The sequence below is a fragment of the Microtus oregoni genome, unplaced genomic scaffold (assembly GCF_018167655.1).
Source record: "Microtus oregoni isolate MIOR12 unplaced genomic scaffold, Mior012 000045F_ref0000178, whole genome shotgun sequence".
Lineage (NCBI taxonomy): Eukaryota > Metazoa > Chordata > Mammalia > Rodentia > Cricetidae > Microtus > Microtus oregoni.
This window is the reverse complement of record NW_024543219.1, coordinates 16,498,354-16,511,551: the sequence shown is the minus strand read 5'-3', so window position 1 is coordinate 16,511,551 and position 13,198 is coordinate 16,498,354.

The following is a 13,198-nucleotide window of genomic DNA, read 5'->3' as shown; positions in this document are numbered from 1 at the left end:
CCATCTGGTCCTGGGCTTTTTTTGGTAGGGAGGTTTTTGATAACCTCTTCTAATTCTTCGCGACTAACAGGTCTATTTAGATTGTTCACCAGGTCCTGATTTAACTTTGGTATATGATATTTATCTAAAAAAGTATCCATTTCCTTTACATTTTCCAATTTTGTGGCATATAGGCTTTTGTAGTAAGATCTAATGATTCTCTGAATTTCCTCTGTGTCTGTGGTTATGTCCCCCTTTTCACTTCTGATCTTATTAATTTGCAAATTCTCTCTCTGCCGTTTTATTAGCTTGGATAGGGGTTTGTCAATCTTGTTATTTTTCTCCAGGAACCAGCTTTTTCTTTCATTGATTTTTTGTATTGTTTTCTGTGTTTCTATTTTGTTGATTTCAGCCCTCAGTTTGATTATTTCCAGTCTTCTACTCCTCCTAGGTGAGTCTGCTTCTTTTTTTCTAGAGCTTTCAGGTGGGCTGTTAAGTCTCCAATGTGAGCTTTCTCTGTTTTCTTTAAGTGGGCACTTAGTGATATGAACTTTCCTCTTAGGACTGCTTTCATAGTGTCCCATAAGTTTGAGTATGTTGTTTCTTTATTTTCATTGAATTCCATGAAGACTTTAATTTCATTCTTTATTTCTTCCTTAATCCAGGTATGGTTCAATAGTTGACTATTCAGTTTCCATGACTTTGTATGCTTTCTGGAGGTAGCATTATTGTTGAATTCTAACTTTAATCCATGGTGATCTGATAAGACACAGGTGGTTACTAATATTTTTTTGTAACTGTGGATGTTTGCTTTGTTACTGACTATGTGGTTGATTTTCGAGAAGGTTCCATGAGCTGCAGAGAAGAAGGTATATTCTTTCCTATTTGGATGGAATGTTCTATAGATGTCTGTTAAGTCCATTTGATTCATTACCTCCATTAATTCTCTTATTTCTCTGTTAGTTTTCTGTCTGATTGACCTGTCCATTGGTGAGAGACGAGTGTTGAAGTCTCCTACTATTAGTGTGTACCGTGTGATGGCTGCCTTGAATTTTAGCAATGTTTCTTTTATGTACGTGGGTGCTTTTATATTAGGGGCATAGATGTTTAAGATTGAGACTTCATCCTGCTGAACTGTTCCTGTTATGAGTATAAAATGCCCCTCTCCATCTCTTCTGATTGATTTAAGTTTGAAGTCAACTTTGTTAGAGATTAGTATGGCCACACCTGCCTGTTTCTTAGGTCCATTTGCTTGATAGGCCTTTTCCCAGCCCTTTACTCTGAGTAGGTGCCTGTCTTTGTGGTTGAGGTGTGTTTCTTGTAAACAGCAGAATGTTGCATCCTGTTTTCTTATCCAATCTCTTAGCCTGTGCCTTTTTATAGGTGAGTTGAGTCCATTGACATTAAGTGATATTAATGACCAGTGGTTGTTAACTCCGGTCATTTTTTTTTAGTCGTAGAGTTTGTGTGTTTCCCTTCTTTGTTTTGTGTTGGTGAAGGGTCTCTAGATATCTGAGTTATTGTGGTCATTGTTGGACTCCTTGGTTAGTGATTTTCCTTCAATTACTTTCTGTAAGGCTGGATTTGTGGCTGCGTATTGTTTAAATTTGTTTTTATCCTAGAAAATCTTATTTTCTCCATTTATAGTGAATGAAAGCTTGGCTGGGTATGGTAATCTGGGCTTGCACCCATGGTCTCTCACTTTCTGCAGTACATCTATCCAGGACCTTCTGGCTTTCATGGTTTCCATGGAGAAGTCAGGTGTAAATCTGATAGGTTTACCTTTATAAGTAATTTGGCCTTTTTCCTTTGCAGCTCTTAATATTCTTTCCTTATTCTGTATGCATTGTGTTTTGATAATTATATGGCGAGGGGATGTTTTTTGTTGATCCAGCCTATTCGGTGTTCTGTATGCTTCTTGAACCTTCATAGGAATATCTTTCTTTAGGTTGGGAAAGTTTTCTTCTATAATTTCATTAAATATATTTTCTGGACCATTGAGCTGCCCTTCTTCTCCTTCTTCTACTCCTATTATTCTTAGGTTTGGTCTTTTTATTGTGTCCCATATTTCCTGAATGTCTTGTGATGAGAGTTTGTTGTACTTGCTGTTTTCTTTGATCAGTGTGTTTATTTTCTCTATGGTATCTTCAGAATCCGAGAGTCTTTCTTCTATCTCTTGTATTCTGCTGGTTATGCTTGTTTCTGTAGTCTCTATTCATTTACCTAGATTTTCCATGTCCAGCCGGCCCTCTGTTTGTGTTTTCTTCTTTGCCTCCATTTCAGTTTTCAGGTCTTGAACTGTTTCCATTATCTGTTTGATTGTTTTTCCTTGGTTTTCTAGGGTATCATTCACTGATTTATTCAATTCTTCAAACTTTCTGTTATATTTCTCATCCATTTCTATCAGGGCGTTTTTTACATGCTGTTTAAGGGTGTCAATCACTTTCATGAAGTCAATCTGTTCTCCTTCTTCTTGATTCAGGGGTTCTTGTCCTCCCATTGTGAGGTCGCTTGTTTCTGGTGGCTTCATGTTGCTTTTCAGCTTGTTGGGCGAATTCTTGCCTTGACGTCGGCCCATCTCTTCTTCCAAATGCTCCCTATGGATCTTCTTTTACCGGATCAGGTCTCCTTGCCTACCAAACGCTGGCTCTCCCCAATCTTGGCTCTCTGGCGCCGAGAGATCAGGCCTCCGTGCTGGTTGGGCAGCTCGCAAACAAAGCACCTACCCCGCTTGGTGCAGGCAGGCCACAGAAACAAAGGAACTGCTGCCCGCCCGGGAGCCCCGAGTACTCAGACCCAGCGCCCAGATAGGCTGGGCTGGGCGATGCCACGCACCAAAAGAGGGCGGTGGGGCCGAAGTGGGGAGGGCTCTGGACAGAAACTGGGTGGGCCAGGAAGAAAGAGGCAGAACCCAGGGAGTAGAGGCCCTGCAGAGAGCCCAAGAAAGACAGGGGGCCAAGGAACCTCCGAGCTCCTTGTTCCAGGCTGGCGCCGTGGGCCAGAAACTCACCCCAACGCTGGGTCACCTGGTGCCGAGAGATCCGGCCTCCGTGCTGGTTGGGCAGCTCGCAAACAAAGCGCCTACCCCGCTTGGTGCAGGCAGGCCACAGAAACAAAGGAACTGCTGCCCGCCCGGGAGCCCGGAGTACTCCGACCCAGCGCCCAGATAGGCTGGGCTGGGTGATGCCATGCGCCAAAAGAGGGCAGTGGGGCCGAAGTGGGGAGGGCTCTGGACAGAAGCTGGGTGGGCCAGGAAGAAAGAGGCAGCACCCAGGGAGTAGAGGCCTTTCAGAGAGCCCAAGAAGGACAGGGCCCAAGAAACCCCCGAACTCCCTGTCCCAGGCTGGCGCCGTGGGCCTGAAACTCACCCCACTGCTGGGTCTCCTGGCGCCGAAAGATCAGGCCTCGAAGCTGCAGCTTTTTGAATCTAGATTCCTGTATAGCAAACCTGCCTGTCAGCTTTCGCTCCATATGTCAGGGGTTTAAAGACATAGGCTCTCTAGCCCTAGCAGCCAGCCTGCTTGGCAGGCGTAGCTGTGTGGATTGTACCCTAACTTCTCGCATCTCGAGGGACTTCCTTTTGAGTCTGCAAGCAAACACATAAAGCAAACACATAAATCTCTGTTTTTGATTCTTACTCCTCTCTCCCTGATTGATTGATTAAATTCCTGTATGAATTTCTCTTCCTTTGAAAGTCCCATATCTTTTTGGACGACGGTGAACCTGCACCTACCTTATCCTGCAGATCTGTCCGAGTTCTACAGCCACAGAATCTTCTTTTTTCTTCTTGTTGTCCCGGGACTGCGCGTTGTTGTCCGATAGTTGACCATGCTCCGAGTCGCTGGTTCGGGCACCACTGTTGATTGCCTTGGGGTGGGCTACTCAGTCTAGGGTTAGTAACCTACCTGGCAGTCAGTTATTCCAGGGTCACGGAGAGGCACTACCTGGAAGATAATGGGCTAGGAAAGCGGAATGAGGCTAAGCGAGAATTCTTGTCAAAGCCTCTCTTTATTAGAGACGGGGTACAACTTTTATAGGGTAAAGAGTTGGGGGGTGGGCACAGGGGCCTGGGCTCTTGCCGAATGGTTCACGTTGGTCACATGGTCCGAGTTGGTCACGTAGGCAGAGGTTGTCTTCGGTCAGGTCACTGTAGGCCAAGAAGTCGCAAGTTGACACACCTAGATCCCTAGATAGTTTGGAATGTGGGGTGGGTTCCGCTAACAGATAGCTCTAATTAACAGCCAATTTGGGTGTGGGGTAGGCTCTGTCAATAGAACTATTCCTAACACAATTAAGGGTGTGGGGTTCTCTGCAGACTCCCCAGGGTGATGGTTCCTGCAATGATTTTAGGAGGAAATTGGCTCCTAACAAACAAATAGCTTCGTTCCCCCTTGGATAAAACAGGGCATTAACAGAATACACTTTGAGAATCCTCTTCTTCTATGACTATATATTCATGTACTGTTATCATGAAGGAAAACTAAGAATGTTTCTGCAATCTCAATATGTCTCCTTCAGGGAGTGGAGGTACCCACACATGTGAGCAAGTATTGTACATTTTATTATTTGTGGTCTAGTTGGCTGAAAGAAGAGTTTAATGGACAAATTAGATTGAGCAGAAAAAAGAAAAATTAAAGGTTTAACTAGCCTCAAACATCTTTCCAAACAGAGTTCTCCTTCAGGGTCTTTTTCCATCTACATCTAGAATTCTAAAGGTCTGTGTGCAGGGAAATCTACCTCTGCCCTAAAGGATGTTGCTTCTGTGATTAAGCGCTGGGCACCTGCTTTCTGAATCCAATTACAGCAGAGAAAGTGAAGGTGAGCCACAAGTCTTTTGTGTGTCTGTGTACTGAAGCCATATGCTCCCTTTTTCCACATCTGAACTTTAGAAGAGAGTGAAATAATGGCCGTACAAATGGCAGTAGCAAGTAGCCTTCTGCTACCCAGAGGAATTTATAGATGACTTCAAATCCCGTCATCTTCCAGGCCCATTGCAGGTCTTCTTACCCCTCTTAGGAGTTAGCTTGAGACAATGGAAATGGCATGACATTAGAAAATATGAATGAAAGGAGTGATCACAGTAAGGTTGATGGCAATATTCTTAATCCCACATAAACAATGTAGCTGTATTTTGTTGTCTCTGGCCTTTTCATTCTTCCCTCTACACTCTACACTCTGTGTGGCTAAGTGCTCAGGAGAGAGGAAATGCTGAACAAATATTGTCTGAACAGTCATGAATATCCTCAGGCTACTCCACTGTGGAAGGAGAAAAGAGGGAATATTTCACTGCTGATGAGCATCTGTGTCTTGCATTAAGTTATCTCAGTCATCAGAATACATAAGGAAGAAAAGGAAGGAATGCCTCTCATACTGTTCATCTTGCATTTCTGGGTGCTGTCTTGCTGCATCTCTCAATAGCTGTTAATTCTGACAAACCTCAACAAACTGACCAAATTCCTAGCAAGTAGTAGATGCTAGCTCCACCTTGCTTAGAGAGCATTTCTTAGAGAGCTAATCAGTATCACCTTGTCTGTCACTCCCTATCAAGCTTGTCTAATGGCTTGGCTGTCTGAGCAATCTGCTGCATTTCTGCCACCGGTGGGTGGGCAGATAAGCTGTTCTGCCAAGCATTATCTTTCACAATCTTAAATAGACACAGGCTTCTTTGTCAAGCCTGGGCAGAGTCAAGCATCAAAGACCATTAAAAAAAAAAGAAGTACTACTGTAGCCTTAGACTTAACCATCAGCTTTTGCAAACACTTACTTGGTCACTGTGTTCTCTGCTGAGATAAAGAGTGTTAGTGCTTCATATGACTAAGTGGACATAAGGAAACCCTTACTCAGCCATCGTCACCAGCACCACCATTGCCACCAAACCCAAGGGTAGAGAATGGAAAAAAATGTCTGGAGACATGAGAGCGGTTTGGAAAACTTAAGTATCATGTAAAGTAGGACCTATCAGTACCACTCCGAAGTACATGTTCCCAAAGTGCACAGATGGGGCAATCTCAAGTACCTACAGCACAGTTAAATGTGGAATATTTGGTTTTCACACAACCTCCTTTTTAAAACTTGCAATGCTGAATCCTGGCTCTATTAATCCAGCTATGGTCCTTTGGGTTAAGTCAGCACATGCCTGATTCAATGTAGTATTGGCAACTGTCATTGGTCTAAAATATAGGGTCTAAGAACAGGGCTGGATCCATCCTTTACTGTAAATTAAAGAGTTGAGATGACAGAGGATCCTTTCAGCAACCTGTCCCATCACAGTGGACTGAGAAAGAACAAAGCAGCTGCAGGAGAAGTATGTTCCCCAGAGGTGTAGCAGCCCAGGCCAGTGCTGACTGAGAAGAAGAGAATGCCCAGGTCAACTACAAGCAAATGCCCTCTCTACCCCACAGATCATAAATGAGTTCCTCATATTGCTTCTTTCCTGAGCTACGGTCTATTTGATGATGCAAAGAAACAAAATATCCATGCTTTTCACTCTCAGAATATCATTCTATCCTTGGCAGGAGAAACTGGCCCTGATGGTTAGAGAATTACATTCCAGTTGTAGTGAAGCTTGGGCGAATTACTACAACAACATTATTAAATGAAGAAAGAGAGGTAAGGAGACTCCTGCCGCTCCATCATCATCACCACCTATATAAGGTCATCATAAGCACATTCTTTCTTCAAAGGCAGAAGACAGACAAAACCAAATGGCCACACATGATAGTAGTTTGAAGAAATATAAATATCATGAAATATAAAACATGTGAACACGGTTCCAATACACAAGCCCCTAAAAGTTCAAAGATGGAACAATTTGGAGCATCTACAGAATGAGTCAACTGTGGAATATTTATTCTTCACCTAACTTCCGGTTTCCCATTTTCAGTGCCAAATCCTGTCCTGTGCAGTTTCCTTCAGCAAACAGCTGCTTCCATGTCAGGCAGTTCTTATCAATGGCCAATGTGACACTTTATTCCTCTCTTTTGTGATTCAAGAAACTCATTCACTTGGTGAGATCTCTACGCACTACTTGGCCTTTACAGGAAAGCCAAAAGAAGTTTCACAGAGTTTTCTCATTGGAAATAAACAAAGTCAATATAAAAAAATAAAACTGAGCACACGTCTTAACTGAAAAATATGTCTTTATCTTAGAGGCTACATCCAGACTAGCATTGACGGGATTCTTTGCCTGTGCTAGAATAAACAAATCAACAACAACGAATGCAATGCACCAAGCATGGTGGCTCACACCTTTAGTCACAGCACGAGGGGGACAGAGGCAGGCAGATCTCGCTGAGTTCCAGGACAGCCTCATGTTTACATCTGTGTCTAACCAGCTGGGTCTACATAGTGGACCCTATTTCGAAGAGAAAAAGAGAAAGAAAGGAAGGAAGGAAGAAGAAAAAGGAAAGCCATATACAACTTGAAAATTAATATTTGAGCTCCTGAATAGGATGGGGCACATCAGCAATTAACAGGTAAACTTTATCATAGAAGAAGAATTCATCGTCCTCATTTTTATTATATATAATATATATATATATTATATATATAATATATATATATATACTCTTAACACAAAAATGCTTCTATAGTGGCAAATTTTCACAGTGCGACAGTCCAGAAGAAAACACCTACAATTCTGCCACTCAATTGCCATTTCTGCTGTAGCTACCTTAGACTTGCTGAGCCTTGGAAGTTTTGCAATTAATATTAGCACTGGTCATGCATGTGGTTCATTATTACAGTCGATGTAACAAATTCAACTTCATCCACACAAGTGAATCAGACAGCTTTAATCTCTCCTCTGCACAATAGAAGCAGTGTTCCATCACTGTGGAACCTCCCTCCCAGGACTCTGAATCTTTCTGAATGATGCTGCTAATGATTTGCTGGCTTCAGTGCTGAAGCTGCCAGCACAGAAGATGCTTAGCTGAGGGAGACGCACACAGGAGCTCAATAGGTGACTTGTGATCAAGGAAAAACACAGAAAGAAGGGGAGGCAGGCAATTTCTGACCATGTGCACTGGTCCTCAGTGAAGAGTTCTCTCAGAACTCTGTCGTTGGTTTCTGAACTTGCCTTAACTCTCTTTATGTTTCAAAGGGAAAACATTGGAGGCACTTGAAGCAGCCTTCTTTGCGATCTTCCCCAAGAGATCTGCATTTTAATTTGGTATCCAAATTTTCTTTCTAAGTAAAGAAAAGAATGTCTCATCTTGGAAAACTCCAAATTCTCCAGTGTCCCACTTTGGCTTACCCCTTGCTTAGCCAGAGTTTTATCTTCTACATGGTTATATATACATTGCCTAGACTCTGTCAGTGACCAGGATGCACAAAGCTACATCTCTGGACCTCAGGATGGTGCCTCTGTCTTATACCACAGTATTAAGTGCAGCAGAGCAGCAAACTGGGTTCTGATTTCAAAAGATGGTGCAGGGATCTCCCCTGCTGAGCCCCTGCCTGCCCCACTCCCAGGCAACTCCAAAGTATCCAGGATTTCTGTTCCTCCCTTGCCCCTGTGCCAGGTCTGCAGGAGCCGAACTGGACCTCATCTGTGATCCTTCAACAAAACTGAGCTCAGAGGTCATTGGAGGCTCTATCATACAGGAGCCGTCACTGCAGCAACCCATGCAGAGACCTTCAATTCCTTTGGCTGTCTGAAACTCCAAAAGGAGGCACTTGGCTTTCTTTCTTTCTCTGTCTCTCTGTCTCTTTCTCTGTCGCTTTCTTTCTTTCTTTCTTTCTTTTCTTTCTTTCTTCCTTCCTTTGGTTTGCATAAGCTAAGGATTGGGCAGAGAGGAGGTATGCCCACCCCGGGACAATGACAGGAGAAGCCTTAGCACTATGCCCCTAAAGCTTCTACTGGGGCAACTCGACTTCCACAAGCAGCTGGATCAAGGAGGAACTCTGTGGCTGGGACACCTCCGGAAACTCTGCCCCCAGATGCTCCTATTTACATCCTGGGCTTCTGAGGCAGCTCTCTCTGTACCTACAGAGAGGACACCAGAGTACTGTTCCTATCAGAGCAGGGATTTCTCTGGGGTCTGCTAAACAAGGGCCATTCAGAACCCTGTTGCAGAGTGGTCCCTGCTGCAGAGTTGTCCCTGTGGGAACAGAGGACAGCTTGGTGTAGCCCCTAAGGAGAGCTTTAAAGGAACTCTGAAAGAAATGTTCCTTTCCTATCACTCAAGGAGAAAACACGAGTTAATAATGAATACTGGTTCCTGATTCTTGGCTCCTTTTCCCACAAAGCAAGGTACCACATACATCACTTTGCAGCCTGAACAAAATCTCTGAAAAGTGCTGTGATTCTTTGAAGCTGAAGATTCTAGAGTAAAGTTAGTTCAGTGACTTAAGGCAGGGATGCCCATGTCTACCATCTTTGATACTCTCAGGGACTCAGTTTCCCCTTTTTGTTCGCCTATTTGTGAAGACAGAGAAGTGTCTGGAATCTGAGCTTCAGAATGGGTCACAGAGCACTTTCCCTCAGTTCTGAGTCTTACATGAGCTCGCTCCTTCAGGAAGGCCATTTTAGTCTCAGTGGTGTGCGCAAGCATGCAAGTGTGTGTGTGTGTGTGTGTGTGTGTGTGTGTACACTCCCATGTGTGGCTATTTGAAAACACTTACTCCCACAATTCCTACTGTGCAAGAGTAGACACTGCCAACTTATTAATCATACCCCTCTTCAGAACAGAAGAGTTCTGTATTTTTTTGAAAGATAGCCCAAAATGGTTTTTGAGTAGAATATGATTAAATTTGATGGATGCATGAAATCTGGATACTATGTGTGTTCAACTTAATACATAATGCATTGTGTGGTAACCAGGAGTCCTGCCAGGTCAGCCACAGCCAATTAAGTTAGGTTTCAGCATTTTCTTTTAACGTCAGTGTTTTGAAAATTAGGTCATGAGAACCCTCCCCACCTCGGCCCCTCTGCCCTCTTTCGACACATAACATCACCCAGCCCAGCCTTTCTGGGCACTGAGTCCGATTCCTCAGGGCACCCAAGCGGGCGGGAGTTCCTTTGTTTCTATAGCCTGCCTGCACCAAGCAGGGTAGGCGCTTTGTTTGCGAGCTGCCCAACCAGCACAGAGACCTGATCTCTCGGTGCCAGGAGAGCCAACATTGGGGTGAGTTTCAGACCCTGTGGCGCCAGCCCAGGACAGGGAACTCAGGGGTTCCTCAGCCCCCTATCCTTCTTGGGTTCTCTGCAGGGCCTCTACTCACTGCATACTGCCTCTTTCTTCCTATCCCACCCAGCTTGCACCCAGAACCCTACCCACTTCGCCCCACTGCCCTCTTTCGACACATAACATCACCCAGCCCAGCCTGTCTGGGCACTGGGTCCGAATCCTCAGGGCACCCAAGCGGGCGGGAGTTCCTTTGTTTCTATAGCCTGCCTGCACCAAGCAAGGTAGGCGCTTTGTTTACGAGCTACCCAACCAGCATGGAGATCTGATCTTGGCACCAGGAGAGCCATCACTGGGAAGGTAGGCAAGGAGACCTGAACCGGTAAAAGAAGATCCATAAGGGAGCATTTGGAAGAAGAGATGGGCAGATGCCAAGGCAAGAATTCGCCCAACACAAGAGCTAGTTCCAGGACAGGCTCCAAAACCACAGAGAAACCCTGTCTCGAAAAACCAAAAAAAAAAAAAAAAAAAAAAAGAATTCGCCCAACAAGCTGAAAAGCAACATGAAGCCACCAGAAACCAGCGACCTCACAACGGGAGGACATGAACACCTTAATCAAGAAGAAGTAGAAAAGATTGACTTCATGAAAGTGATTGACGCACTTAAACAGCATTTAAAAAATGCCCTTATAGAAATGGATGAGAAATATAACAGAAAGTTTGAAGAATTGAATAAATCAGTGAATTATACCCTAGAAAACCAAGGAAAAACAATCAAACAGATAATGGAAACAGTTCAAGACTTGAAAACTGAAATGGAGGCAAAGAAGAAAACACAAACAGAGGGCCGGCTAGTCATGGAAAATTTAAGTAAACAAACAGAGTCTAGGGAAACAAGCATAACAAACAGAATACAAGAGTTAGAAGAAAGAATCTCAGATTCTGAAGATACCATAGAGAAAATAAACACAATGATCAAAGAAAACAGCAATTACAACAAACTCTCATCACAAAACATTCAAGAATTCTGGGACACAATAAAAAGACCAAACCTAAGAATAATAGGAGTAGAAGAAGGAGAAGAAGTACAGCTCAATGGTCCAGAAAATATATTTAATAAAATTATAGAAGAAAACTTTCCCAACCTAAAGAAAGATATACCTATGAAGGTTCAAGAAGCATACAGAACACAAAATAGGCTGGATCAAAAAAAAAATCCCCTCGCCATATAATAATAAAAACACAAAGCATACAGAATAAGGAAAGAATTTTAAGAGCTGAGAAGGAAAAAGGCCAAGTCACTTATAAAGGTAAACCTATCAGACTTACACCTGACTTCTCCATGGAAACCATGAAAGCCAGAAGGTCCTGGATAGATGTACTGCAGAAACTGAGAGACCATGGATGCAAGCTCAGATTACCATACCCAGCCAAGCTTTCATTCACTATAAATGGAGAAAATAAGATTTTCTAGGATAAAAACAAATTTAAACAATACGCAGCCACAAATCCAGCCTTACAGAAAGTAATTGAAGGAAAATCACTAACCAAGGAGTCCAAAAATGACCACAATAACTCAGATATCTAGAGACCCATTACCAACACAACTCAAAGAAGGGAAACACACAAACTCTACGACTAAAAAAGTGACCGGAGTTAACAACCACTGGTCGTTAATATCACTTAATGTCAATGGACTCAACTCACCTATAAAAAGACACAGGCTAAGAGATTGGATAAGAAAACAGAATCCAACATTCTGCTGTTTACAAGACACACCTCAACCACAAAGACAGGCACCTACTCAGAGTAAAGAGCTGGAAAAAGGCTTATCAAGCAAATGGACCTAAGAAACAAGCAGGTGTGGCCATACTAATTTCTAACAAAGTTGACTTCAAACTTAAATCAATCAGAAGAGATGGAGAGGGGCATTTTATACTCATAACAGGAACAGTTCATCAGGATGAAGTCTCAATCCTGAACATATATGTCCCTAATATAAAAGCACCCACGTACATAAAAGAAACATTGCTAAAACTCAAGGCAGCCATCAAACGGCACACACTAATAGTAGGAGACTTCAACACTCCTCTCTCACCAATGGACAAGTCAATCAGACAGAAACCTAACCAAGAAATAAGAGAATTAATGGAGGTAATGAAGCAAATGGACTTAACAGACATCTATAGAACATTCCACCCAAATAGGAAAGAATATACCTTCTTCTCTGCAGCTCATGGAACCTTCTCGAAAATCGACCACATAGTCGGTAACAAAGCAAACATCCACAGTTACAAAAAAAATATTAGTACCCACCTGTGTCTTAGCAGATCACCATGGATTAAAGTTAGAATTCATGCTACCCCCAGAAAGCCTACAAACTCATGGAAACTGAACAGTCAACTACTGAACCATACCTGGACTAAGGAAGAAATAAAGAAAGAAATTAAAGTCTTCCTGGAATTCAATGAAAATAAAGAAACAACATACTCAAACTTATGGGAAACTATGAAAGCAGTGCTAAGAGGAAAGTTCATATCACTAAGTGCCCACTTAAAGAAAACAGAGAAAGCTCACATTGGAGACTTAACAGCCCACCTGAAAGCTCTAGAAAAAAAAGAAGTAGACTTACCTAGGAGGAGTAGAAGACTGGAAATAATCCAACTGAGGGCTGAAATCAACAAAATAGAAACACAGAAAACAATCCAAAGAATCAATGAAACAAAAAGCTGGTTCCTGGAGAAAATTAACAAGATTGACAAACCCCTATCCAAACTAATCAAATGGCAGAGAGAGAATTAATAAGATCAGAAATGAAAAGGGGGACATAACCACAGATACAGAGGAAATACAGAGAATCATTAGCTCTTACTACAAAAGCCTATATGCGACAATACTAGAAAATGTAAAAGAAATGGACACTTTTTTAGATAAATACCATATACCAAAGTTAAACCAGGACCAGGTGAACAATCTAAATAGACCTGTTAGTCATGAAGAATTAGAAGCGATCTCAAAAACGTCCCTACCAAAAAAAGCCCAGGACCAGATGGTTTCAATGCGGAATTCTACCAGAACTTCCAAGAAGACCT